Genomic DNA, 27,203 nt, shown 5'->3' with positions numbered 1-27,203 from the left:
CTCAGCAGCAGCTATCAGCTGGCCTGGCTCTTCCAATCCCTGGACTCCAAATCTCAGCCCCGGACTCTCGGCCTGGCGCCCCTGAGAGCCCGGTGCCCAGGCACCCCTAGCGCCTATGGGTAAGCCGGCCCCAGTAAGACCCTACGAAACTCTTCTGTGGAAAGAATGCAATAAATTAAAGAAACAATATGGAAAAAACATTGGATAAAAATTAGGAGAAAAGAAACTGGGCAGAAACTATGTCCAGGTCCTAAAGAACACATGTGTAGGCAGCTGGAGCAGTGTTTGAAACTCCCATTGTTCTAGGCGCATTTTGCAACAGGGTATTTCATTAGCGCGAGCAGTTTCTGAGCTCTGTGCACAGTACTATGCCTAAGATTTCAGCGTAAAACTGCAGAGTGGAGGGAAAGGAGGACCTTTCCCTGCCTCCCCACTTCCAGCTACTTTCTGAAGACTGGAGGAGAGACCCTCTTAAGAATATATGGGGGGTGGGTGGGCAGGGGAAGGATACCCCATGTGAAAAAGGAACATAATATTTTAGTTGCAGTTCATTCATTTTCAGCTTTGTATCCTTGTTATAAAAAAAGCGCACCTAGACATTCCACAGTTGTGCTCATAACCTCGGTTTAAGGTGCCATTCAGCTCCTAGCTTTCACATCTCAGTTTCTAACACTGAGCTGGAGTAGTGTTTCCATTTTTCTTTACTGCCGAACAGACACCACTTTCAAATCTGCACAGTGGGCTTTTTGTTTAGCAGTGGGAAGAGCTGGAGGAAGAAGGAAAAAGAAAAATGTTCAGTAACGTGTCTGTGTTCTTCAAACTGAGGCAAGCACAACTTTACAGTGGGAATCTGAAAAAATCATAAGCTCCTGGTTATAGTCGTTGGCAATACTCCAGCCCCATTGAAAGCACAGTGTTGAGCTGACCAAATGCATAAGCATCATTAGACTTGACACTGCCAATATGGACATCTACTTATTCATTTATGATCCTATTTACTGGGTGTTATAATTTTTAAAATCTCTGTTCTTGGGTATATAGGCAGACCTACAAGCAGCACAATCTTAATATCATTAGGGAACATCATCTCTCTCTGCGTCACCACTGATAAAGCTTTGTATCTAATTGCCCTATTATTTGAGTAATTGCACTGAAAGTATTATTGACTATACCTTGGAAATGTGGAGGGGACTAGACTGGCCACTATGCTGAACAGGAAAGTATGATATTAAAATTAGCAAACACACTTCTGTGAGTCGAAACAAAATAAAAAAAATTCCTTCCAGCAGCACCTTAAAGACCAACTAAGTTTTTTTATTTTGGTATGAGCTTTCATGTGCATGCACACTTCTTCAGATACACTGAAATAGAAGTCCCCACTTCTGTGAGGTGTAACAGGTGCACTGCAGAAACGAACAGCCACATTGTGCTTTTTCCATCCCACTCTTCAGTATGTCTAAATTTCCATTAAGAAGATGTGTACAAAATTCCCTTTGTTCGCTGGGGCTGGGGGGGCTGGGGGAGGGCAACAACCCTCCATTTTGTTCATGCCTATGCTTATCTTTGGCAACCCAAAAGCAAATGCAGACTAACCACAAAGTAGCTGCACTTGAAACAGCCTAATTTCAAGTTCCATAGAAAACTCTTGAATTATTTAGCATTAACAGTTTTACAAGATGAGAATCAAGCTGTGAAAGAGAATGGAGAAAGAGCATTCACTTCTCCATTTTCTCGAAGCCCTTAAAATACCGATTTTCACACAGTAAATCCGCCGCCGCGGAATTGTCTGCTTGCTTTCTCAAAGGAATGCTCTTTGCTGGGTTGCAGCCTGCTGTGGTCAAGTATGATGGAAATAAAAGTGTTGCTAAAGAGTGACTGAAATGTATTCCCACTGCTGCTGGCCAATGTTGGTTTTACACTGGGCAGTTTTGTTGAAACACAAAAGCAACAGGAGACAGTAAACTCTCTTTAAAGCTTTCTAAACTTTCAGTCACCTCTGCTGCCCTCAGCGTTACTACTGGCATATCCCACATCCTTCCCTAACTCCACATTAATATTAACTCTGTCAGCACCAAGTGTTAGAATGCTCATTTTCTCGCACAAATGCAAACCGTAGAAATGCAACATGTCTAGCAAATTCAAAATAATGCAATGCTGCCTCCTACGGAAAAGAGAAACAAAACTATTCTCCTCTTATCCTAGATACTGCTTACCTCCCACCTCCCGCAACGAGTGCTGTATGATCCTCATTGAAAGAATACGGAAGCTCTCCTAGGAGGAAAGGTTGTAGCATTTTGGACTTCTGAGTTTAGAGAAAATGCAGGTATGAGGTGACATAGGTGATGAGGTGATAGATGTTGATAAAATTATGCATGGCATGGGAAAAGTGGATAGAGAAAGGTTTTTCTTCCTGTCTCAGAACTCCTAGGCATCCAATGAAGCTGAATGCTGGAAAATTCAGGAAAGATAAGAGAAGGTCCTTCTTTCTACAGCACATAGTTAACTTGGTCTCACAAGAGGCTGCGGTGGCCACCAATCTGGATGGCTTTAAAAGAGGATTAGACAAATTCATGGAGGAGGAGAGGGCTACTGATGGCTACTTACCTTGATGACTATGCTCTGTCGGTGTGGTGTAGTGGTTATGAGTGGTGGACTCGTGATCTGGTGAACCGGGTTCGCTTCCGCGCTCCTCCACATGCAGCTGCTGGGTGAACTTGGGCTAGTCAAACTTCTCTGACGTCCCTCAGCCTCACTCACCTCACAGAGTGTTTGTTGTGGGGGAGGAAGGGAAAGGAGAATGTTAGCCGCTTTGAGACTCCTTAGGGTAGTGATAAAGCAGGATATCAAATCCAGACTCCTCCTCTTCTTCTGTCTCCACAGCTGAAGGCAGCAATGCTTCTGAATTTCCATTTGCTAGAAACCACAGGAGGGTTCTTGTGCTCGAATCCTGCTTGAATGTTTCCCATAGGTCAGCCACTGTGTGAATAAGAGGCTGGACCAGATGGGCCACTGGCCTGATCCAGCAGGCTTTTCTGATATCTTTAAAGCCCATTAAGTGTTTACTTACATTTAACATCAGGTCTAGTTTGGTCCTGGGAGATAGAGGGCTTCTGTGCGATTGTGCTACAGCAGTGGTTCAGTATTCTGGAATGTTCTTCATTTGGTTATGGCCACCAGATGACAAGATGCTTGGGAGATTTATGGATTAAAACCCTCCAGTGAAGCTTCACTGTCCTCTGCATGTTTACTCAGAAGTAAACCTCATGGTGTTCAGTAGGACTCATTGTCTAGGAAATGTCTTTAGCGCTGTGGCTGACTTGAGGATTGTGCACATGCCTGGGTTGTGTGTCTTTTGAAGTCTCCACTGAACAAAACCAGGGTCTTTCCCCTTGGAAAATTTTAAAATTTATTTTTCAGATGTATACCCCACCATGCTGACCCTGTGACACACAACTAAAACTGAGAGTTAAAGCAAATACCACACCCCTTGATTTAAACTTTAAATGGAAATGGAAAAGTGGATTGTCTGTTCTATATGTGGTGCAACTCGCTGGCTCATTAGCATTTCTCTCTTTAATTTTTGTAGAGACTACCTGAAGGGGTACTGACGAAGACTGATGGTTGCTGAACTGCAGCTTAATAGCCTGTATGTTTTTGAACCTGTACAAATTATTACCAACTAGTATCATCCAGCCTGTTAAAATAAACGGGCGCTAGAACATATTTTATTTATTTTTAGTGTGCAAAGCAGAGAGGCCGGGACCCGAGAGCAGCGCGTGGGGTGGAGGGAAGGAGGTCAGGTGGGCCACCGCTGCTGCCGGAGATTCAGGGTTGCGAGGAGGGGGGGGTAACTTCTTTTCTCCGCAGCCGGAGGGGAACTGGCCAAAGGGGGCAGTTTGTTGTTACCTCGCAGCGGCTGCGGATGGTGCCTGAGGGACGGAGGCTCCCAGTGGCCGGGCCCGAGGGGCGGGCCTGTTGGCGAGCGAGGGCCCAGCTATATTGGATCTGCTTCCCGCTTCCCTGCTTCCCGCTCCCCATATGCACCCAAGAGGGGCGCGCCAATCCCAGTTCCGCCTGAGGAGGCTGGAGGGATGGCGAGTGGGGCCGAGCAGGGACACACCAGCTGAGGCGCCTGAGGAAGCGGCGGGCTGAGGAGGGCGACGCGGACCGAGGCGGCAGGCGTCAAGCTGAGGGGGCCGCCGGGGAGGTCAGTGGCGAGGAGCGGGGCATCGCCATACCCTCCGCCTGTGAGGAACTGCGAGGGGCAGCTGGAGCTGCCGGGAGGTGGGAGGAGGGGGTCCCGCCATTGTCCCGGCCAGAGGTGTCGCGCTCCTCCTCCTGCTGCTGCTGGAGGAGGAGGAGGAGGGAGCACGGAGCTTGAGGCGGCCGCTCCGGCTGTGAGGGGATTGAAGGGGAGCGGCTGGCTTGGGGGGGGCGGTCCTCATGCCTGCCTCACCGCCTCAGCCTGGCTCGTCTCCCTGCCGAGCCAAGCTCCCATCTCCGAAGTGTCTCTGCGTCCAATCCCTGTGTCCGTGGGGCACATGCGCAGTAGCGCGGACATAGGGACACAGGGAATACTGGACGCAGAGACACTTGCATATTATTATATAGGATGCAGAAGACAAATCTTTGCCTTCCTTTTTGTAGTGCTTACTCTAAGTTCATGGGCTGGTTCTTCTTGCAGTGCTGGTAAACCTATACAGTGGTACCTCAGGTTACAAATGCTTCAGGTTACAAACTCCGCTAACCCAGAAATAGTACCTCAGGTTAAGAACTTTGCTTCAGGATGAGAACAGAAATCGCGCGGTGGCGGCAGCGGGAGGCCCCATTAGCTAAAGTGGTAGCTTAGGTTAAGGACAATTTCAGGTTAAGAATGGACTTCCGGAACGAATTAAGTTCCTAATCCGAGGTACCACTGTATTTGGCCTTTGGCATTAACACCTGCATGTGGAGACCCGCAGGACTGAATGATCATAGAAAGAACTCACTCCACATTGACAATTAACATGCCAAGGAGGAGGGTACTAGTTTGCCATTCTCCGTGGCATGCTAGCTGGTTTCTGCTCCTCCTTTTCCACGGAGTTTCATGGCACTTAATGTCCCTACTGGCAGGCCAAAGTGGTACAGCTCAGTTCTCAGTCTCAGTCGCATACTTCAGTCCTTTCCTTTTCATCCCTGAGCCTTAGCCCAAGGACCTTCTAATATCATCCCGTGAAGATGGACAGCCCTTTTCAGCACTTCGAAGAGGCCTCCTAAAAATGTCATTTGTCACCAAGTAAATGTGTCCAGCTGACGAATCTAGTTCTTCTGGAATGAAATCCCCTTCGCTGGCTCCACCTTCTACAGGGTAGAGCATGACAGAAATGAAGTTCTGCACATGGCAATTATATGGGGGTTCCCTACTGTTTGTGGGCAATGCCCTTTATTTCAGAGGCCAAATTTGTGGAACAGAAAGCAGCAGGGGACAGTAAACCTCCCCTAAGAATGACTAAACTTTGAGTCACCTCTGCTACCAAAGCCATTCTGTTAGCCCTGTTGGGAGTAAACTGATATTATAATGACTAATCTCAGCAAGGGCCTAACATGCAACCTGAAGCGCTGTTGGCATAATTATAGATAGGGCTATGGAAGGCTAAAGGCACACCCTCAACTCCCACCCCTAAAATAAACTAGATTGGGTTACTGCCGCAGCCAGGCTGCCATGGACAGGTAACTGATCAGTAAACTGCAATGAGGGAAAAATTATTATTGTCAAAACTGGCTGCCAGCTATTAAAGGTTTGAATGTCACCTCAAAAGAACTCCTTTTTTTGACCTTTAAGTGGTGGCGTCTCGAGGGCTCTTTCAAGCAATGGTTTTGCCCTCCTGGGGAGCAAGGCATGACAGTTGAGAACACTTTCATTTGTTTCTTTCCTGCTGCCCCTCCCTCCCCATCCCATAATTGCCTCCGCCATGAAATATTATTGTTCCTTCTGACAGAAATATTTTCACTTGCTAGATTAATTTTTACAATAAGGTCCACTTTGCCTGAAAGCTATGGAGACTCTTTTACATAATGTAAACATACTGCTTTAAGATCCTAGTCAACACTTCATTTGAGACCCCCCCTGTAATGTTTTCTGTTAAGTGAGCTAAATGCATAGCAAACTGCACAACACACACACACACACACACACACACACACACACACACACACACACTGTCCTGAGCTAGGATCTGGATATGACATTTGAGGAAGACAAATGTTTCCAAAATGTCTAGAAGAAAATTGGAAGATGATTCAAAACAACGAAAGCTCTAAGTTATGGTGTTCATACTTATCAGTACCTATTAACTGAGGGAGGAAATTTGAATCAATGATCCATACCTTAGAATCAGAGAGTTGGAAAGAACCACAAGGGTCGTCTAGCCCAACCCCATTGCATTACAGGAAGCTTTTGACCAATGTGGGGCTGGAACCCCACATTAATCTCAAACCCCTGAGATTGGAACCCCTTAATCTCGAACCCCTGATATTCAGAGTCACACGCTCTGCTGACTGAGCTATCCCAGCAATTGTAGTTTATCAAGAAGATTTTGTGAGTAATCTTTGATGTATTGCATGGGTAGGCAAACTAAGGCCCCGGGGGCCAGATCTGGGCCAATCGCCTTCTAAATCTGGCCCACGGACGGTCCAGGAATCAGCGTGTTTTTACATGAGTAGAATGTGTGCTTTTATTTATCTCTGGGTTATTTGTGGGCCATAGGAATTCATTCATATGTTTTTTCCCCCCAAAATATAGTCTGGCCCCCCCACAAGGTCTGAGGTACAATGGACTGGCCCCCTGCTGAAAAAGTTTGCTGACCCCTGATGTATTGTACTGTAGTTGATTTCCACTTCCCTGCATATAAATTTCTTGCAGTGGTCAACAAATGGAAGACCATCACCCAAAATTCTTTGAACCTGCTTTCATCCCCCAACACCCAGTATTTTTTTTGCCATAGAACATTTCCACCACATTGGATAAAACCTGCCCTTTCCTTTTTGGCAGTTCCAGTAAGAACAAAGCATTTTCAAAATTGATATTATTTACCTTTGTGGGTGTGATATAAAACCTGCTCATTATTTTGTAGCAATTTTCTTTAACTCACGAGTTTAGAGAGAATATACTGCTGTCAGCCATAATTATTCCCATCCACCCATTGGTATATTTTCTCAGATAGCCTGAGCCCATCTAACCATGTATTCCTTAATTTGTTCTTGTTCTATACCATATGTAAGTAACAAATGATATATTTTTGTCAATCTGGTTTTCTGGTTTTTTTTGTTATTACCAGCTTTTCAAACTAAATTACTGTTTTTATGTGGTTATGCATCTTCGAACATATTCTTGCAACTTTGAAAGAATGTGGAAATATTATTTTAAACCATAGGAAATTCTGTTGCTGTTAGCGCCCTTTCTGAGTATGAAATCACTAAATCCTGAATCCTAAACAAGTCGCAATGTCATCTAAGTAAATTTGACTTTTCTTCCCCCCTTTGAAGCCATGTAACACAAAACAACTTCCCTTCAAAAAATCAATAAAGCAAGGTGAACCAAATACAGATCCTCTTATGTACAGAAAACCTCACATTACTGAAAATTACAGAAGCTGACATAAATATCCTTAACTTTTTTTTGCTGGGGGGACGACGACGACGACGACACTTCTGTTTGCCCTTGAGAAGACATGTCATGTGACAGGATCTGACCCTGGCAACATTCTGCTGCTCTAGTTATGCCCTAGTCAACTTTTTACCCTGACCTTTGACACTTGACATGTATATATTTAATTTGTTTTTAACATTGTATTTTAAATTGTTTTTATCTTGCCCTGGGATCATAAAGTGAAGGGTGGGTGATTGAGGCTAATACCGGTAATAAATGCTAATACTGTAATAAAGTTAATAATAACAACAACAATAATTTATTAATAACACTCCCATCTCCTATTGGTCAAAAATAACTTGCAGGCTTTCAGTCAAGTAAGGTAAAGGGGCTCCTGACCATTAGGTCCAGTCGTGACTGACTCTGGGGTTGCACGCTCATCTCTTGCATTATTGGCCGAGGGAGCCGGCGTACAGCTTCCAGGTCATGTGGCCAGCATGACAAAGCCGCTTCTGGCAAACCAGAGCAGCACATGGAAACGCCGTTTACCTTCCCGCTGTAGCGGTTCCTATCTATCTACTTGCATTTTGATGTGCTTTCGAACTGCTAGGTTGGCAGGAGCTGGGACCAAGCAACGGGAGCTCACCCTGTCACAGGGATTCGAACCTTCTGATCAGCAAGCCCTAGGCTCAGTGGTTTAACCCACAGCACCACCTGGGTCCCTTTCAGTCAAGTAACACCTGCATAATCCCCTTTTGCATTTTGAAAGGTTTTCTTTTACATTTTCTGAATAATTATACACTTTTACGATATATCAGTAAATCAGTAAATCAGGTATGAACCAACCCTACTGCTTTTATCAATTAAAGTGTTAAGCAGGTATTATTAAAAGAACCTTTTGTGTTTTTTTCCAAATCTAGCTAGCTGAACATCCTGGGTCTAACAGTGACCAGCCAGAAGCCTCTGGGAAGTTTTCAAACATGATATAAAGGCGATAGCATCCCAGGGGGGAGGAGTGTGGCTGTGCATGCTTTGCGTGCCAACGATTCCATGTTCACTCCCTGTCATCTTCAGGTAAGGTTGGGTATGTATCCTGAATCAGCGAACCTGATTTTTCCTTCATTTTTTTCATTTGCGATAAATAACAGTGCAAAGTGGAAACTTTACTGTATCATTTTATATTATTCTCCTCTCGTAATAAGTCACTTCTGGCCGCACACCTTTTGCAGAGGGAGTCGTCGCTCTTGTTTAGTTGCCACCAAGCGCCAGCAATTGATGGTTTTTAGCAAGCTAATATTTCATCTGTGGATACCAGGGCATTAATACCTATATATGCCAGTTGAGGGAATGAGCCCATGTGCATCTGCCTGACACAACTTCTCCTGTCATGGCCTATTAAGACCAGTTTACAAGTGCATGCTGAATTTGATGAATATGCATGTGACCTCTTTTGCAGCCATCACTCATTGGACAAGAACCCTCATGGCAGACGCAACAGCACCTCTCATTAAACACAACTTGAGTTACAGGCATGGTATGGTAATGCTTCTTCAGAACTTTAGGGGTTTTTCTTGTACTAATAAATCTTAAAATAATGCAATTTAAAAGTATAATTAATGAAACTTCCCTTTAACTGTTTCACTTGATGCATTTTCTTCTGAATTCCCCCCCCCCGTCTGTGTTAGAAAAGATGTCAAACGAGGTTATAGCTAATGCATTCCATTGCTGATATCTTTGCCTTTTTGTTTTGCAAGGAGCCGTACACAAAATCTTCCGGGTTTTTGCTTTTTGAAAGCATGCCCACATGCCCACAACATGAAAAGCGATCTGGTTTCTTACTGAAAATATGAACTGTAATAATGAGCTTCCTGGATGCAGTTTTGGGGTTTTCATTTCTCTTCATCTCCTGCTTCAAGCAAGGGATGGTTCACATGTGAAGCTGTTTCTATTGATTAGATGGTTGTGTGAATCTTCTGTGAATCTTGCTCTCAGAAATGCAATGAACCCTGAGGAGTGAAAAGAATTACTGAAAGAACATAAAATGTATCATCACAAGGTGTCCCATGGTGGGTCAAAACTGTATAAAATGTAACCTAACAATAAAATACAGTTGTCATGTTTTAAATGTATGCTTAGGGCCCTACGAAAAGAGGCTCTTGAAAGTAAAAGACAGGGCCACTGGCTATAATCGCAGCCCACACTTTGGAGAGATGCCCCCACCCCTCCAAAGCCACCTTACCTTAGCAATGGGCCCTTCCGTACTCCCACCCTTCCTGCTCATCCAACAGGGCAATGAGAATGAACTCTGCTGTACTTCCTTTTCAAAGCTTCTGGCATCATGAGGCTCTTGATGCTGTGTCATAGCTGCCAAGACTCCCACTGAAAAATCCGGGATCAGCAGCAGCGCGGCACCGGAAGTGGCTTGTATGCATGTCTGGACATGCGTAGAAGCAACATCTGGTGCCGGCGCTGCCTGATTTCCGGTGCCCAGACATGGGCAGAGCGGCACCCGAAATCGGTTCTGCACATGTCCAGACAGAATAGAATCATAGAATCATAGAGTTGGAAGAGACCACAAGGGCCATCCAGTCCAACCCCCTGCCAAGCAGGAAACACCATCAAAGCATTCCTGACAGATGGCTGTCAAGCCTCTGCTTAAAGACCTCCAAAGAAGGAGACTCCACCACACTCCTTGGCAGCAAATTCCACTGCCGAACAGCTCTTACTGTCAGGAAGTTCTTCCTAATGTTTAGGTGGAATTTTCTTTCTTGTAGTTTGAATCCGTTGCTCCGTGTCCGCTTCTCTGGAGCAGCAGAAAACAACCTTTCTCCCTCCTTTATATGACATCCTTTTATATATTTGAACATGGTTATCATATCACCCCTTAACCTTCTCTTCTCCAGGCTAAACATACCCAGCTCCCTAAGCCGTTCCTCATAAGGCATCGTTTCCAGGCCTTTGACCAAAGGCCTTTGTCCAGACATGCGCAGAAGGAGCCTCCCTGGCAGGTAGGAAATCGGGGAATTTACGGGATTTTTTTTCTATTCGAGATAACAGTGGGAAATGGATTAAAATCCGGGGGTTTCCCATGATAAACAGGAGACTTGGCAGCTATGTGCTGTGGTGCATTAGAAGTGGCTTCTACATATGACCCTAGCAGCTGGTGTGCTTCTGTAGGTGACAACATGAGGCCTCTAGATATATACAGCAAGTGTTTGACATGTCCCATTTAATGCTTACTTTTTGTGAAATCAGATCTGGCTCTTTTATTTGTTATTAAAAAGCTTTTTTTAAAAAAATCGTAAGTAATAATATAGCCATTCTGAAATTGCCAAAGAGAGCACTTCTGCTCCCATTTCCATTGTATTACTACCGGAGGGGGAGGGGGGAGTAATTTAAAAACCAACCTTTGCTTAGATTGAAATCCTAGACTACACACACTTACCTGCGAGTAAGTCCCGCTGAAATCAATGAGGATGTGTCTGAGAAGTCCTATATAATATGATCAAACTATTAAAAACTTTTATTGGTTGCCATACACAACCACAGTCATTTGTAACGAAAGGAAGACGTCATTAAAAATGTACAATTTATATGTACAACTATTGAAACAATTGAATGGTGGTGATGCTATGATAAACAATTTAATCACATATTCTATTAAACCGGGAACATAGGAACTACCTGTCCATATAGCTCAATATTGCTTACAACAACCGTCTGTCTGTGTAGCTCAGTGTTGCTTACAACAGCCTTCCAGAGTTTCAGAGAGGGGGAATTCCCTGCTGTACCTGAAAATACCAGGGATTGGCAAATACTATTCAAACCATTTATATTCAGACTTTCCCACCCAATATTACTTTGCTCTTCAGAGCCAAAATCAAAGCCTACTTATAATGAATGCATAACTCTAGAAAAACATGTCAGGAAAGCAAAAGATAAAATCAAGTACCAGCCACCCCTTTCCATGGGTGCAATGGAAACATTTACTTTAACAAGGAAACTATCAAATATCCCACATTGTTCAAACAAGTTGTTAATGCGTGGGTAGAGAACATGAAACGGATCGCTAGAAACCCTCGAGACTTCCTTATCTCATCTCAGAGCACAAGTAGCTCTAGCTGAAAGTTATCTTAATTCTTCGTAAGCAAAGGACTGGAAGAAATGTCTGTGGGCTCCCCAGTTGTTTAATAGACCTGCTTTGAAAGTCCATTATGGCATGAAGCCACAGGTACAAGAATTATTTATGATGACACATTGGACAACGGTCATGAGAAAATATGTATAATTGTTTGGCTTCCCCTCTGCCCCACTCCAGACGATCAGCTTCCTCAATTCATAATAATAATAATAACAATAAATAAATAAATAAATAAATGAATAAATAATTTATTTATACCCCGCCCATCTGGCTGGGCTTCCCCAGCCACTCTGGGCGGCTTCCAACTGAAAAATAAAACACAGTAATCTATTAAACATTAAAAGCCTTTGACATCTGTTGGGAGGGCGTTCCACAGGGCAGGCGCCACCACCGAGAAGGCCCTCTGCCTAGTTCCCTGCAACTTGGCTTCTCGCAACGAGGGAACCGCCAGAAGGCCCTCGGTGCTGGACCTCAGTGTCCAGGCAGAATGATGGAGGTGGAGACGCTCCTACGGGTATACTGGACCGAGGCCATTTAGGGCTTTAAAGCTCAGCACCAACACTTTGAATTGTGCTCGGAAACGTACTGGGAGCCAATGTAGATCTTTCAAGACCGGTGTTATGTGGTCTCGGCGGCCACTCCCAGTCACCAGTCTAGCTGCCGCATTCTGGATTAGTTGTAGTTTCCGAGTCACCTTCAAAGGTAGCCCCACGTAGAGTGCATTGCAGTAGTCCAAGCGGGAGATAACTAGAGCATGCACCACTCTGGCTAGACAGTCTGCAGGCAGGTAGTGTCTCAGCCTGCGTACCAGATGGAGCTGATAGACAGCTGCCTTGGATAACAGAATTGACCTGCGCCTCCATGGACAGCTGTGAGTCCAAAATGACTCCCAGGCTGCGCACCTGGTCCTTCAGGGGCACCGTTACCCCATTCAGAACCAGGGAATCCTCCACACTTCTGTACTTCTGTCTTGTCAGGATTCAACCTCAATCTGTTAGCCGCCAGCCATCCTCCAACCACCTCCAGGCACTCACACAGGACCTCCACTGCCTTCACTGGTTCTGATTTGAAAGAGAGGTAGAGCTGGGTATTAGAGCTGCATTTTTAGGAATGGATCAGAACAGAGGACTGTGCAATGTCCAGTGCCAAACAGATGTTTCAGGAACATGGTGCGACCGCAACATATGAGAGGGTTATGTTTCTGGGGGTTGTGTGTAAAGGCAAAATAGTACAAACACAGAATGACCCCCCCAGAACCATCCCTGCCTCCAGAGTCTTTGCACGACTCTCTCAGAGTCTGGTAAGCAAGGCGGAGGGCTTAAACACTCTTTCTTACATGTCCCCCATAGCGGCATGCAAGAGCTCCAGATGCAGAAAGTGCTCATGAACCTCACTACTTGCAAATGCACGTGTCCCCTTTAGATGCTGGAAGTCCACAACTCACTTACACACCCACTCTTCCCACCCCCCACCCCTGTTTTATTTATTGCTGGTCTCAGAGCTTCCATTGAGAATGCAGAACTTAGGCTCTGTTTGCATTTCAAACAAGGCTTAAAGCTCATAAACGTCAGTTTTTGTATGTGCTAAGAGTGCAGGAATGACATGCAAATCTTTTCTGAATTATAAATGCTATCAATTCAAGGGATATTTCATGACTCTTAATGAAAAATGTAACTAACCCAAAGAAAGGCCATGGGTAAAACCAGCATGATTCATGAATTTGATGGAGGGAGGGGAGGGACTCCAGGAAGAACAAACAGGATAGGGACTGCAACATAAAACTGTGCTACAGAAAGAGCTCAAATTAACATGCCCCCTAAAGACATGGGAAGAAGTCCATATCCAATTACAAAGGACTGGATATTGGCTATTAATTAAGGCAATGCCTTTCTTTCACAGGAGAATCATTTTCCTTTCTGAGCTCACAGAATCAGAAATATACTGATGTACGTCAAGATTATCAGACAAAACTAAATTCAATAGACAACTTGATCTTCTGTGAATTAAAATTTAATGCTTTATTTAAAAAAGTGATGCAATCTTGGGCACATTCAGTTAGGCCTGTACTTTTATCTGATAACTCTTTATCCAACCTGATTTATATGTTACCACTGTTACCACTGTGATGGAATTAAGATTGCCGGAAGAAATATCAACAACCTCTCAGATATGCTGATGACACAGCCTTGATGGCAGAAAGTGAGGAGGAATTGAAAAACTTTTTAATGAGGGTGAAAGAGGAGAGCGCAAAATATGGTCTGAACATAAAAAAAACTAAGATCATGGCCGCTGATCCCATCACTGGCAAACAGAAGGGGAAGAAATGGAGGCAGTGAGAGATTTTACTTTCTTGGGTTCCATGATCACTGCAGATGGTGATGACAGTCACGAAATTAAAAGACGCCTCCTTCTTGGGAGAAAAGCAATGACAAACCTAGACAGCATCTTAAAAAGCAGAGACATCACCTTGCTGACAAAGGTCTGTATAGTTAAAGCTATGGTTTTCCCAGTAGTGATGTATGGAAGTGAGAGCTGAACCATAAAGAAGGCTCATCGCCGAAGAATTGATGCTTTTGAATTATGGTGCTGGAGGAGAGTCTTAAGAGTCCCAAGAAGATCAAACCTATCAATTCTGAAGGAAATCAGGCCTGAGTGCTCACTGGAAGCTGAGGCTCCAATACTTTGGCCACCTCATGAGAAGAGAAGACTCACTGGAAAAGACCCTGGTTTTGGGAAAGATGGAGGGCACTAGGAGAAGGGGACGACAGAGGACGAGATGGTTGGACAGTGTTCTCGAAGCTACGAACATGAGTTTGCCCAAAGTGCGGGAGGCAGTGCAAGACAGGAGTGCCTGGCGTGCTCTGGTCCATGGGGTCATCAAGAGTCAGACACGACTAAACGACTAAACAACAACTCTCTCTCTCTCTCTCTCTCTCTCTCTCTCTCTCTCTCTCTCTCTCTCTCTCTCTCTCTCTGTCATAAACAAAACAGGAAAATACCTTGAATTTATGAACTATACTTAGTCTTCCAGAAGGGTGAAGCTGTGGATCAAAATAATGAACAACTGTGACACGATTCACTAAACAACAACAACTGTGACACGATTCACTAAAGCACACTCTCCCTTGTGGTTGTAGCTCCATGTCAATGCTCTGAGAGCCTAGGGAAGCAGAAACCACACGGGTCACTCATTTGGTCTAGTTGCTACCATGTTGCTGCTACACTTTCACTGCACCCTCTGCTGGTAGTGTAGAAAGCAAAACCATATGATTGCCATTGCTTGCATATATTACTTGCCAGTAGGCTTGGCCTGCTGGACAGTGATGCATACACAGTTTTTCTACATGGTGGCTCCCCAGTTGTGGAATCATGGAAAATTCCAAATTAAACAGTATACCTCCTTTAAGAAACATACAAGCTTCATCAATTTCAGTTTTCAAAATAGCTAATAGCAGAACAAGCAAAGAACTTATTTTACTGGACGGTGCTGCCACCTTGTTGGTGGGTGTGATGGTATGAACACAATTCTGTGTTTAGACTCTAGAGCTGGCCAGAGATGGAACAGTTCCCCGTGGTTTTAAAGAACAGAGTATTCAGATAGCGCTCACTTGAATCTGCTTACTTTATAAAAGTTGTAGGTGGGAAAGGAAGATGCCCATGTGCTCATAAATTTGAGATTCTAAGTGGCAGGTGAGTGCAAACCTCTAACCATTGCAACATTTTGAACCAGATTTTCAGCTTCTGAGAGAGAGATGGACTGCGCTATCCTAAGCGCTCAGGAAAGCCTGGCTAATTCAGATATTTTTACAGCTTGCTTTTATCTCCCAGAGTGTTCCTGGCTATCTCACAAGTGATTCATTATGTATATGACTCCTCCCAAATATCTCAGGTCATTACACCATTGACTTCCTTTGAGGATTGTTCAAGGCTGGATGCAGCCTGCCTCCATGGAGTTATTTATCTAGCTGTGTGCTCTGGCTTGTTCCAACAGGATCCATTGTGCCAAAAAGGCACAGCCCTCTGTCAGAGGCTGTTTGGGCCTGTGTTGCTCCAGCATGGAAAGTGACACACTAGCTTAAGTTCAAGTAACTATTTTTGATACAAGGGGCTAAATGAATAAATTAAGCAAAGTGAATTACAGCTGGGTGGGGGGGAATCAAAGGATAGCTGGTGAGTTTCACGAGTTTATAAATGTATGGCTTGAGAGAAATCATTGTGCAAAATTGCTTTATTTTCATTACTTCATAGAGATTTTTTAGTGCTGTGGTGAGAGGGGTTGGGTATGTTTAACCTGGAAAAGAGGAGATATGATAGCCATCTTCAAATATCTAAAGCATGGGTAGGCAAACTAAGGCCCAGGGGCTGGATCCGCCCCAATTGCCTTCTAAATCCGGCCTGCGGACGGTCTGGGAATCAGCGTGTTTTTACATGAGTGGAATGTGTCCTTTTATTTAAAATGCATCTCTGGGTTATTTGTGGGGCCTGCCTGGTGTTTTTACATGAGTAGAATCTGTGCTTTTATTTAAAATGCATCTCTGGGTTGTTTGTGGGGCATAGGAATTCGTTCTTTTTTCTTTCTTTTCCAACCCCACAAGGTCTGAGGGACAGTGGTCCGGCCCCCTGCTGAAAAAGTTTGCTGACCCCTGATCTAAAGGAAGCAAGCTCTGGAAGGTAGGACTGGAACCCATGGCTTCAAGTTACAAGAAAGGAGATTCCAACTAAACATCGGTAAGAGAGGATTTTAAGCAGAGGGATGCTTTAGTCAAGATTCCTGCATTGCAGACGTTTATGCTAGGTGACTCTTGGAATCCCTTCCAACTCCGCCATTCTATGATTCATACGTCACAATAACACTTTAAGCTTCAAATCCACCCTAGACCGTAAAGGTCTCAAAGCTACAGGAAGGGCTGTAGTTCAGTGGAATGTAAAAGGTCCAATGGCCCAAACCTTGACATCTCCAAGGAGGCCTGAGGGAGAACTCTGACTGAAATCCCGGAGAGCTGCTGCTGGACTGTGGTGTCAATAGTGAGCTTGAGGGACCAATGGTGTGATTCAGTATAAGGCCCCTCCTTATGTTCCATGTTCTCTCACTAGGTGACTTTGTACAGACACAATCTCAGCCCAACCTGCCTCTCAGGGTTGTTGTGATGAGACATTTAGGGATGTGGACACTTTGAGCTCCTTGGAAGAAAGATAGGATATAAAATATGTAAACAAAATACACGGACAAATATCTAGGCAATAAAGCCCATCTCACACAGCTATGGAAACCTGCAGTGCTATTTTTCTACATAAAGCGGTGCCGGAACTCGCCATGAACCCCTCTCTTGTTCTCTTACAATGACAATGGTGCCCACTCGAGAGGTACTGGAACTGAGTTCCAGCTAAAAAAAGCCCTGGAAACATGATAGTGTAAAAAAGTACACACCATACCTGCCAAGTTCCTCTCTGAAAAATAAGGGACCAGACTGAAAGTAGCATACCGGAAGTAGCGCGGTGGCCATTTTGGAACTGGGCGGAGCATGCTCAGAAGTGACTTTTGATGCTGCTGTGCCCAGTTCCAAAATGGCCGCCGCACCACAAGTCGCGCTGCAGCCATTTTGGAACTGGGCAGAGCGGCATCAAAAGTCGCTTCTGAGCATGCTCCGCCCAGTTCCAAAATGGCCGCCGCGTCAGAATAAACCGGGGAAAAACAAAAAAAATCCGTTTTTTTGGCTGGGGAAAGCTGGAAAAACGGGAGACTTTGCAGCTATGGTACACGCAAGCAATCTATCAAAAGAATGACTGTTTTTATTAAAATGTAAAAAGAATGATTTATTTTGCATGTGATGAATCTAGATCTAGATTCTGAAACTTTTTCAGCAGGAGGCTGGTCTATTGTCCCTCAGACCTTGTGGGGGGGCCGGACTATATTTTGAAAAAACATATGAATGAATTACTCTGCCGCACAAATAACCCAGAGCTGCATTTTAAATAAAAGCACACATTCTACTCACATAAAAACACCAGGCAGGCCCCACAAATAACCCGGAGATGCATTTTAAATAAAATGACACATTCTACTCATGTGAAAACACACTGATTCACAGACCATCCGCGGGCTGGATTTAGAAGGCAATTGGGCTGGATCTGGCCCCCGGGCCTTAGGTTGCCATCCCCTGATCTAGATAGATGGAAAAGGGGATAAATGTGACCCAAAACCATTGCTGGACTAGTTTGGGTTCCTTATCACTTATGGCAGGTGTGTTATGTGCAATAGCAAGATAGCAAATAACATTCCTTATCAGAGCAATGTTTTGTCTTAGTATGCTACTTTGGCAATTTAAATATAAATAAATTAAAATAAATTGAATGCATGGACAGATACAACTTTTGCATCACTCAGTATGAATCCCAAAACATAATTTTTCAGTATAGATAGTTCATGTGCTGAGAATCATCAAGTGATGAAAGATCAAGTAAAAAACCCAAACGAACCATATCAAGTCCACCCCCGCACTATTGTCCTTAGGATCATGTTATAAAAATAAAGTTTCATAAAATGTACCTAATTCTTAATTAGCAATATCAATACCAATTTATTATTATTATTATTATTTGTTTGTTTGTTTTTAAAAATCTCTTTCTCCCTTCCCCACCAAATGATACAAACAAGAACTGTTTATATGGTATCCTAAGAGGTTGTATTCAGTAAATGTGTGGGGCACTGAGGTTGCCTATCAAAAATCCCTGTGCAAAAATGGAATGGGTTCACAGTTAAACTCCTAAAAGGTAAATACTGAGAAATTAATCTCTCTCTCTCTCTTGCTTGAGACAGCATCCTTCTTTTGAAAGATTTCCAGAAAACATGACTGCCCATGAGATGATATATTGTATTTTTACAGCTTAAATGCTGTCCTGGGCAGGAGAAGAATTAAACATAACAACCTTGGTAAGTAAACTGAAGTCGACTCTGCTATCGGTAGGATTGGCTTTAATTTGTTTCAATAAATCTTTGAAGAGCAATAGCAGAACAAGCTGGTTGGTTTTCCTCAGAGTCAATGTCAAATCTGCCATTTTAATGGCTTTATTGAGGCTCTTCCAAAATCCCGGAGAGGATGGATAAAATAGGTATGCTTGCAGGTCTACAGAAATGCAACGCGCCAACATTTGAGAGGTGGCAGAAGTCTTGTTATATTTGATCCAATTCTTAAAGCTGACTAAATGGGAAGCATTGACATGGGGCATTGTATTCTGTGCCTTCATTGTTATAAAACAAAGAGATACTTCATATACCAAGGCTTTCTGTTCCCCCCCCCCAAAAAAACAAAATATTGTGCGAAAAAAGGTGTGTGTGTGTGTGTCACCAAATAAGAACAAATAAATCTCACCTTCACATGAGCCAGCCTGCTTCCTAGCACAGGCATAGGCAAACTCGGCCCTCCAGATGTTTTTTGGCCTACAACTCCCATGATCCCTAGCTTACAGGAGCAGTGGTCAGGGATGATGGGAACTGTAGTCCCAAAACATCTGGAGGGCTGAGTTTGCCTATGCCTGTCCTAAAGGTAAAGGGGCCCCTGACCATCAGGTCCAGTTGTGTCCGACTCGGGTTGTGGTGCTCATCTTGCTCTATAGGCCGAGGGAGCCAGTGTTTGTCCGCAGACAGCTTCCGGGTCATGGGGCCAGCATGACAAAGCTGCTTCTGGCGAACCAGAGCAGCACACGGAAACGCCGTTTACCTTCCCGCCGGAGCGGTGGGCAGGAGCTAAGACCGAGCAACGGGAGCTCACCACATTGCAGGGATTTGAACCACCGACCTTCTGATCAGCAAGCCCTAAACTCTGTGGTTTAACCCACAGCTCCACCTGGTTCCCTAGCATATACCTAATGGATGCCCCTGATGGTCCAATATCAGTAATTATGCTGTGGGCAGCCAAAGATATGACCTTTTTTAAGAACAAACATCTTCATCTTCAAACTTGATGGGGTTAAACATGGGTCACATTTATTCAATGAATATGCACAAAAGGAGCTGCAGGATGACTGTAGGTGGCTAATGTGGGTGTGGGAAGCCCTTCCCTAAGCCACACCCCAAAAGGAGGGGTAAGGAAGCCTGCTCCACCATTTCTTGGAGCCTTACAACACTGAATGGGTGTTGCAGGTTCAGTGGCATAGCTAGCTACTCAGTTGCCCTGGCCGGCGCAAATGCCCTGCGCCCTGGGGCGGGGCAAGCCGGCCATGGGGCGGGGCAAGCAGGGGCAGAGCACACTGTGCGGAAGCTCCACAGAGTCCGCAAGCCCCACGTTGCCATTTCGGGCAGCGCGGAGCCTGCAGGTGCCCGAACAATCACGCCACTCCCCAGGAGAGACGTGTGGCTCGGGCGCGCTGCAGGGCAGGCCCCGCAGTCACCCCCCTCAGTGATGACACCCAGGGTGGCCCGCACCCACCGCACGCCCCTTCTTTCTCCACTGTGCAGGTTATTCCTATATCATTTGCAAATGGATTTTTTCTGATGCCAAATAATGCAGAAATGAACGTTAAATTTGCACTATAGTGCTTTTATGTCACACGAAAGCTCAAATATAATACAGAGCTTAACAGCTAGGGAAAAGTTGTGAACATGGAATAAACTACCATGCGAATGCAGTCCAGGAATGAAAGCGGCTTCCTGCAACAACTCTGGATATATTTCTACTTGTCTGGGTCAGATTTCCTATCTTTTCGTTGACAGATTGGCACCGCGGGCATTCTGGAATGTCATAGACTCAAAATACCAACCAATGTGATGAACAAAATAGTTGCCAATCTACATTGCTTCTTTTTAACAGGAGGGCAAAAAAAACAACAACATTCTAGTACTTGGTGCTAAAGAGGAAAAATCCATTCCGAAGGCAATTTCCCCTATCTGGATACAAGATTTGCATTCTGTAGCCATTAACGATAAAAGGATGCTTACTGCCTCCTTCCCTAAGAACAAATTGAAAATCCTTCATGATAAAATTTCTCCACATTGTGATTTTCAGCTCTGTCACATATTGCAGAAAAATGGTAATAGGCTTAGCATACCTATCTTCTCAGTGACAGATACATTTTGCTTGCAATTGAGATATTCAGCTTTCTTTCAGCTCTGATGTGTACTGCATTCGATATGACCTTTGTTATTAATATTTGGCCCCAGGTTTCCTCTCCAATTGCAAACCCCGGTTTGCAGAGGTCCTGTAGCAAAATAAACACAAACAAACAAACATACACTGCATTGTTTGTAGAATTAAGTTAAACTCTTTGTTGCTACCATTTCCCTTGCAAAATTTCTATGCCATTTGATCTGGGAGTGGAATAGCTTGTTGAAGTCATTGGCTTTTCTGCCTGCCATGATGGGATGACTACCATCATTCAGCTTAATTATTATAAAATCTGAAAAAAATATATACACTTTCCTGAATTACCAAAGCATTTACAAAATAATAATAAAAAAGGTTCAAACAGTTCCTAAGCTGCCCCTGCCTTGAAATTTCCCTGGCCTCTTATCACCCCAGATTTGATTGTTAGGGTATACAGAGTAACAGTTACATACAGTTAGCAGTAGATAAACCTGACAGAGCAATTAATATAGAAAATATCAAGATAATGGAAAAGGAAGAGGGTCATTAGTGCAGGATGCGGGAAATGTAAAGATGCATCAATGCAGGACAGAGATGCTGATGGGAGCACTCCAGGGATACGATATGAAGATCTTTGGGCTGTGTGAAGTGTCATGGTCAGGGGTGGATAATAAAAAGGCTGGAGCCTCCACCATCTGGTAGAGCAGAAGGGAAGATGGGAAACATCAACAGGGAGTTAGAAATGCTAGGAAAAGCCAGACGGTGAGAGCATTGATTAAGATTATTTTTGTTGATTAGGTGGTGGCACTCTCTGATTTAATGTTCCTCGTGAAGGAGGTGTAGCAGCTAGCCTTGTGGGGCAAGAGCTCCGGCCGTCAAAGGCAGCTGAAATTGGCCCTGACCCTGACAGTGTCAAAAGTGCTTCTCTATACAAAACTGGCAGGAAGGGTCGCGCAGAAGGAGGAGGTCATTTCTAAATAAGGGAAATGTTGCACATTCCAGGGCAGAAAGGGCTGTGGAGATATTCAGCAGCATAGCCCTTACATCTCAGGTACAATTTGCTCTGCAACCCATTCCCCTCCTAGACCTTCAAATGTTGCACTTTTCGGCACATAGAAAGTAATGCCTTTATTTCTTTCATTCCCCCACCCCAGCATCTTCCCAATAGGTCTCAGAGCATCTTGTAACCTTTAAAACATTGGTTAACAGCAGCAGCAGCAGCAGCAGCAGCAGCAGCAGCAGCAGCAACAACAACAACAACAGCAACTCACAACAGCAACAACCAGAAACTTGCTTACCTTGATTTAGAAATTCCATATAGAAATTATCTGTATGTGCATCTTCATCTGAGTGTGATGCTCATCTAGGTCTGACTGATGTGGCTGGATGAGAGCCAGTGTAGTGTGAGAGTAGGTTAAGAGCAGTGGACTCATAATCTGGTGAACCGGGTTTGATTCCCTGCTCCTCCACATGTGAGCTTGGGCTAGTCACACTTCTCTGATGTCTCTCGGCCTCACTCACCTCACAGAGTGTTTGTTGTTGTGGAGGAATGGAAAGGAGATTGTTAGCCGCTTTGAGACTCCTTAAGGGGAGTGAAAGGCAGGATATCAAGTCCAAACTCTTCTTCTTCCTCTCCTGACCCAGATGGGCAGTGCTTTTTTTCTGGGGGTACGCATACCCTTAAACATTTTGTGAATCTAAGTTTGGCCTCATTGAGGGGCAGTATTTCAATATGAGTAGGAAAATGAGAGTAAAAAGGTAAAGGTAAAGGGACCCCTGACCATTAGGTCCAGTCATGACCGACTCTGGGGTTGCGGCGCTCATCTCGCATTATTGGCCGAGGGAGCCGGCGTACAGCTTCCAGGTCATGTGGCCAGCATGACAAAGCTGCTTCCGGCGAACCAGAGCAGCACAGGGAAACGCCGTTTACCTTCCCGCCGGAGCGGTACCTATTTATCTACTTGCACTTTGACGTGCTTTCGAACTGCTAGGTTGACAGGAGCTGAGACCGAGCAATGGGAGCTCACCCCGTCACAGGGATTCGAACCGCTGACCTTCTGATCAGCAAGCCCTAGGCTCAGTGGTTTAACCCACAGTGCCACACCTCTAAACATTTTTTAAGAAAAAAAGCATTATATTGGGAATGGACTCCCCCAACCAGAGGCACTAACTGTTGTGTGTGGCAAGTTGCACATGCGACTGGGGCCAATGTAACTAAAGCTTGACAGTATGTTCAAAAAGTTCTCCAAGATTGGTCAGATGGGATCCTTACCAGGAGAGAAGCTCATTGGACCTGAAAACATACTGGCAGATAGAACTAGCATCCATGCACAGGTGTTTTTGTATGTGCCTAGCATTAGTAGGTGTCCTGTATTGGCTGAAGCTATCATATTTCTTGGCTGAATCCAGATATCCACAGTAAAAGGTAAAGGTAAAGGACCCCTGACAGTTAAGTCCAGTCGCGGACGACTCTGGGGTTGCGCGCTCATCTTGCTCTATAGGCCGAGGGAGCCAGCGTTTGTCCACAGACAGTTTTTGCAGGTTATGTGGTCAAAACCAGAGCAGTGCACGGAAATGCCATTTACGTTCCTGCTGGAGTGGTACCTTTTTATCTACTTGCACTTTGACGTGCTTTCGAACTGCCAAGTTGGCAGGAGCTGGGACCAAGCAACGGGAGCTCACCCCGTCATGGGGATTCGAACCGCCGACCTTTCGATCTGCAAGCCCCAAGGCTCAGTGGTTTACACCACAGCGCCATCCGCATCCACAGTAAGCTGGCTATAACAGCATTGTCCTTGTCAAATCCAGGGAACTGGGCAGGTTCAGAGCCAGCTTCCACAAGATCAAACAGAGACTACCATTACCTCGCGACCCTGGGAGCACATTCCAGGTACTGGATATAAAGTGTTTTCTTTGTTTATTAAATGTAGCAGCCACACAGCTGTGTGGGGTAGCAAGAAACTAGGCTTTGAAGGTGGCTGTACAGTACAGTGAATGGTGTGATGGGCAATTCAAGAACATTTAAACACTGTGTGAGAAAGTTAACACTGAATGACTCTTGCTGAAACCAACCCAAGAAGTTAGTTACGGTCAACGTGAGTCCCATTGCCTTTCAGTTTACCAATTTATAAAGCATTACATGTAAAGGGAATTTGATGGAGTTTTAATAATAGGAAAATTCTGAGAAATGGTAGCGCCAGGGGAAAGCACCACTGACCCTGGGTGAAAATTGTATACTTCCTCCTATTTCTAAAAATCGGCATTTACTAGCTATATAACTTTTCTTTTTTCTTTTAAAAAAGTATTACTACCTTGTTTTATTTTGAAAGACAATGAGTATGTTCTTGTAAATCGAAATATTATAAATGGATCGTCACATTTTATTTTTATGAAAATAGCTTGCAGACTGAAAGGACCTGCATGATGGTAAACAAATGCGGGTGTGTGTATGTGTAATTTTCTTTTTAATGACTTGCAAGGACTGTAAGAATTTTCGGACCAAACAACAGCATAAACCTGGATGCAATCTTGAAAGCATAAATTCCTGACTGGTTTATTTTTGAATTTACTGAATGGGGACAGGACTGTAGTAGTGTAAATATTAAAGTATTGCATTCTTCTATTCAATAAAGTTGAGCTGAATAGAATTATCACCTTGAAATTATAGGGTAAAACTCCCTATACAAAAACAGATTAAAGACAAATTAGACTGTGGGCCAGGTCACTATGATTGTTAATTAGTGATAATGGAAATACAATTAGCATAATGAGCTCCAATTACTGTATATGGAGAAATATGAGCATACTGCTTTCATAAATCTTGGTTCCAGGAAAAATAAAATGCATCCGATTTAACAAAGCATGCCCTTCTCGCCCATAGAAAGCTTTACCTTTTTATGTAGCTAAACTGTTCTTGTAGATTAGGGAACAGAGCGCAGAGCAAGGGTGGGGGGCAATGCAACAGAATGGATTTACTCTGCTTGATAGTTGAGCAGCAGTTCCTGTATTAGCTTGGCTTCTTGCTTTAAGCTTCCTAGAAAATCTTGCCATCTGTTTCTCCAATTCTGGGGTAAACAACAGAAGAGAAAAATCACAGGCTATTACATCAAATGAACTTATTGCCTTTGAATCAACCAGGATTGCTTTTGGGTCTCCTTCCTGATTAGAACAGAAAATAAAATAAATTAGGCTGCTTATAGATGCTGATAACCTGTGGAAGTAGAATGCCCTTTGCATCCACAGATTTATTGAATTTGAATGGCTGATGTCAAATGCTTTACAAAACAAAGAGGCACCAGAGGCTTCTTCTTTTTTAAGTTAGTGGGGTTTTTTTTAAGCCACTGACAACACAGGGATAACCAGTATAAAACCACAAGCCTAAATTTGAAGAGCTTCAAAGAACAGTTTGGATGTCAGAAAAGCGACCTGTAAAACTTTGAAATTGTTGCCATCGTCACTGTAATCGTGATGCCACGAGTCTGAAACCTAACAAAGCCAGAAAAGGCAGCTTGTGGATGAATGCAGGCACAGGGCAGTTCTGCCCTGATATCAGGATGACCTAAATGTCAGGCGATTAGTTGGCCTACTTTCATCCTGAAACTGAATGGGGCAGCTTTCTCTTACTGGTCCAGGGTCAGGGGCTCACGACCTCAAGCGCAAGGAAAGGAAAAGCCATCCATCTGTGAAGTTAATAGTTTGGAGTTAACTTTAAGTGGGTTACTGGGTCTTGGCCATTCGTGTGCAGCCTTCTGCTTAACACTCGTGGGAAAGAACAGCCACGGAGCACCATGGATGAAGAGCTCTTGAGTCAGCCTTGCAGCAACCGACTGTGCTGTAGCAGGAGGGGCAGGGGGCCCAGCGACATCTATTAAGGGGAGCTCTGTGGGTGACAGCACAACCTCCGTTTTCGCGGAAAGACTGGGCGAAATGATTTAACGATAAATGAACTTGGGTGACATGTGGTACACTGCTGCTGAGAGAAGTAAAATTCATTAGCCACACCATCCGGATGACATGTGTTCTTTTTGCTTTTGGAAGCCACCCAGAGAACATGTATTGATGGGAAACCACGTAAATCTTGTTACTTTTTTTTATAAAAAAATATGTTTGCATGAAAAACCTTGAGATATTGGGCTTTTAGGAAGGGAGAAACTAGTAGTAGTTTTGAGGATGTGCAGGGATCCGTCTAGAGCAGCAGTTGTCAACCTGGTCCCTACCGCCCGCTAGTGAGTGTGTAAGGGGGAGAGAGTATAGAGAACCTCCCCCTATCATCAAGAGCAGCTCCTCCCCAAGCAGCCATGGAAGCGCAGGGTCTGAAGGAGCTAGTCAGGAAGCAGAGAGGGAGAGCCAGGGCTCTGGCAGCAGGGAAGAGCCCCTGCTCCACAGGCGGGAAGAGAGAGAGACGGAAAGGGGGGAGAGGGAAAAGACAGAGCGTAGACCCTTTCCCCCGGCACCGGAATTAAGGAGGAGGAGGAAAGGGAGGAGATTCGCTGTCCCTAGGCTCTTATGTTGGTCCAAGGGGCAGAAAGGGGCATTGCCGGATTCTGACACGGAATAAGCGGACATGAAACCGACAGCTCGTCACACTGTAAATAATGTGCACCAATAAAGACTCTGAAAGACAAGTATGTAGAGAGTCGTTACTCAGGAGTAGCCGTAATAACCTCTGACAGGGCGTTTCAGGATTCTAGGTGGGTGCTAGGGAGTTCTATGGCACAAGCTGAATCCTCCTTCCATCGAGCGCTGGTGGGCGGTAAGGAAATTTTACCATCAAGAAAGATGCATTAGTGGGAGGTAGGTATTAAAAGGCTGACTACCCCTGGTCTAGAGCTACAGCTGGAGTTACAATATTATGTCTACTGATGGATGAATCTGCCTGTTTCTAATCCATCTCCCTTCTGAATATTTTCATCCACAAATCTATTTCGATGCTACATTAATCTGCGTGCACATATCTATTAGGTAGCTGGGGTAAGTGGAGACACAATGCCTGGCCCGGGAATGTAGCAATGTAGGGCCTGCTATGTGTCAAGCAGCTCTCCAGACACAGGAGCCCTTCTGGAACGAGATGGTTAGCTTCCTTATTCATTCCCCCTGTTTCAACAGTCCAGACCTCACAAGTTGCCCAATTGTTGCATTACCAGTGCTTTTTTCTGGTCCATATGCATCAGAATGGCATCACGCCACCTGTTTTCCTCTGCCACCATCTCGCCACCGCTGCTTGCTCACTCCCCCTGCTTGCTAACTCCCCTCCCGCACCTTAGTCGCTTCCTCCTCCATCGCTGCTGCAGGCACAGCCTTCTGGGGGTGCTTTGGTGTAACCCAAACAATCTCCAAAGCACCTTCCAGGAAGGTG

The 27,203-nt window shown here is 44.6% G+C and overlaps 1 long non-coding RNA gene across 1 annotated transcript; it reads left to right on the top strand.

The window, feature by feature from the left end:
* The first annotated feature begins 2,200 nt into the window (after positions 1-2,200).
* On the top strand, positions 2,201-25,050 carry LOC148686149 (uncharacterized). The gene is made up of 6 exons (XR_015948833.1): positions 2,201-2,323; positions 3,587-3,646; positions 8,548-8,701; positions 16,364-16,496; positions 18,586-18,699; positions 22,003-25,050. It is a non-coding gene; the product is annotated as an uncharacterized LOC148686149 (long non-coding RNA).
* The last annotated feature ends 2,153 nt before the right edge of the window (positions 25,051-27,203 follow it).

This window comes from Zootoca vivipara, chromosome 3 (genome assembly GCF_965207765.1).
Source record: "Zootoca vivipara chromosome 3, rZooViv2.hap1.1, whole genome shotgun sequence".
NCBI classification, from domain to species: domain Eukaryota; kingdom Metazoa; phylum Chordata; class Lepidosauria; order Squamata; family Lacertidae; genus Zootoca; species Zootoca vivipara.
This window is presented reverse-complemented; position numbering and strand designations above follow the sequence as displayed.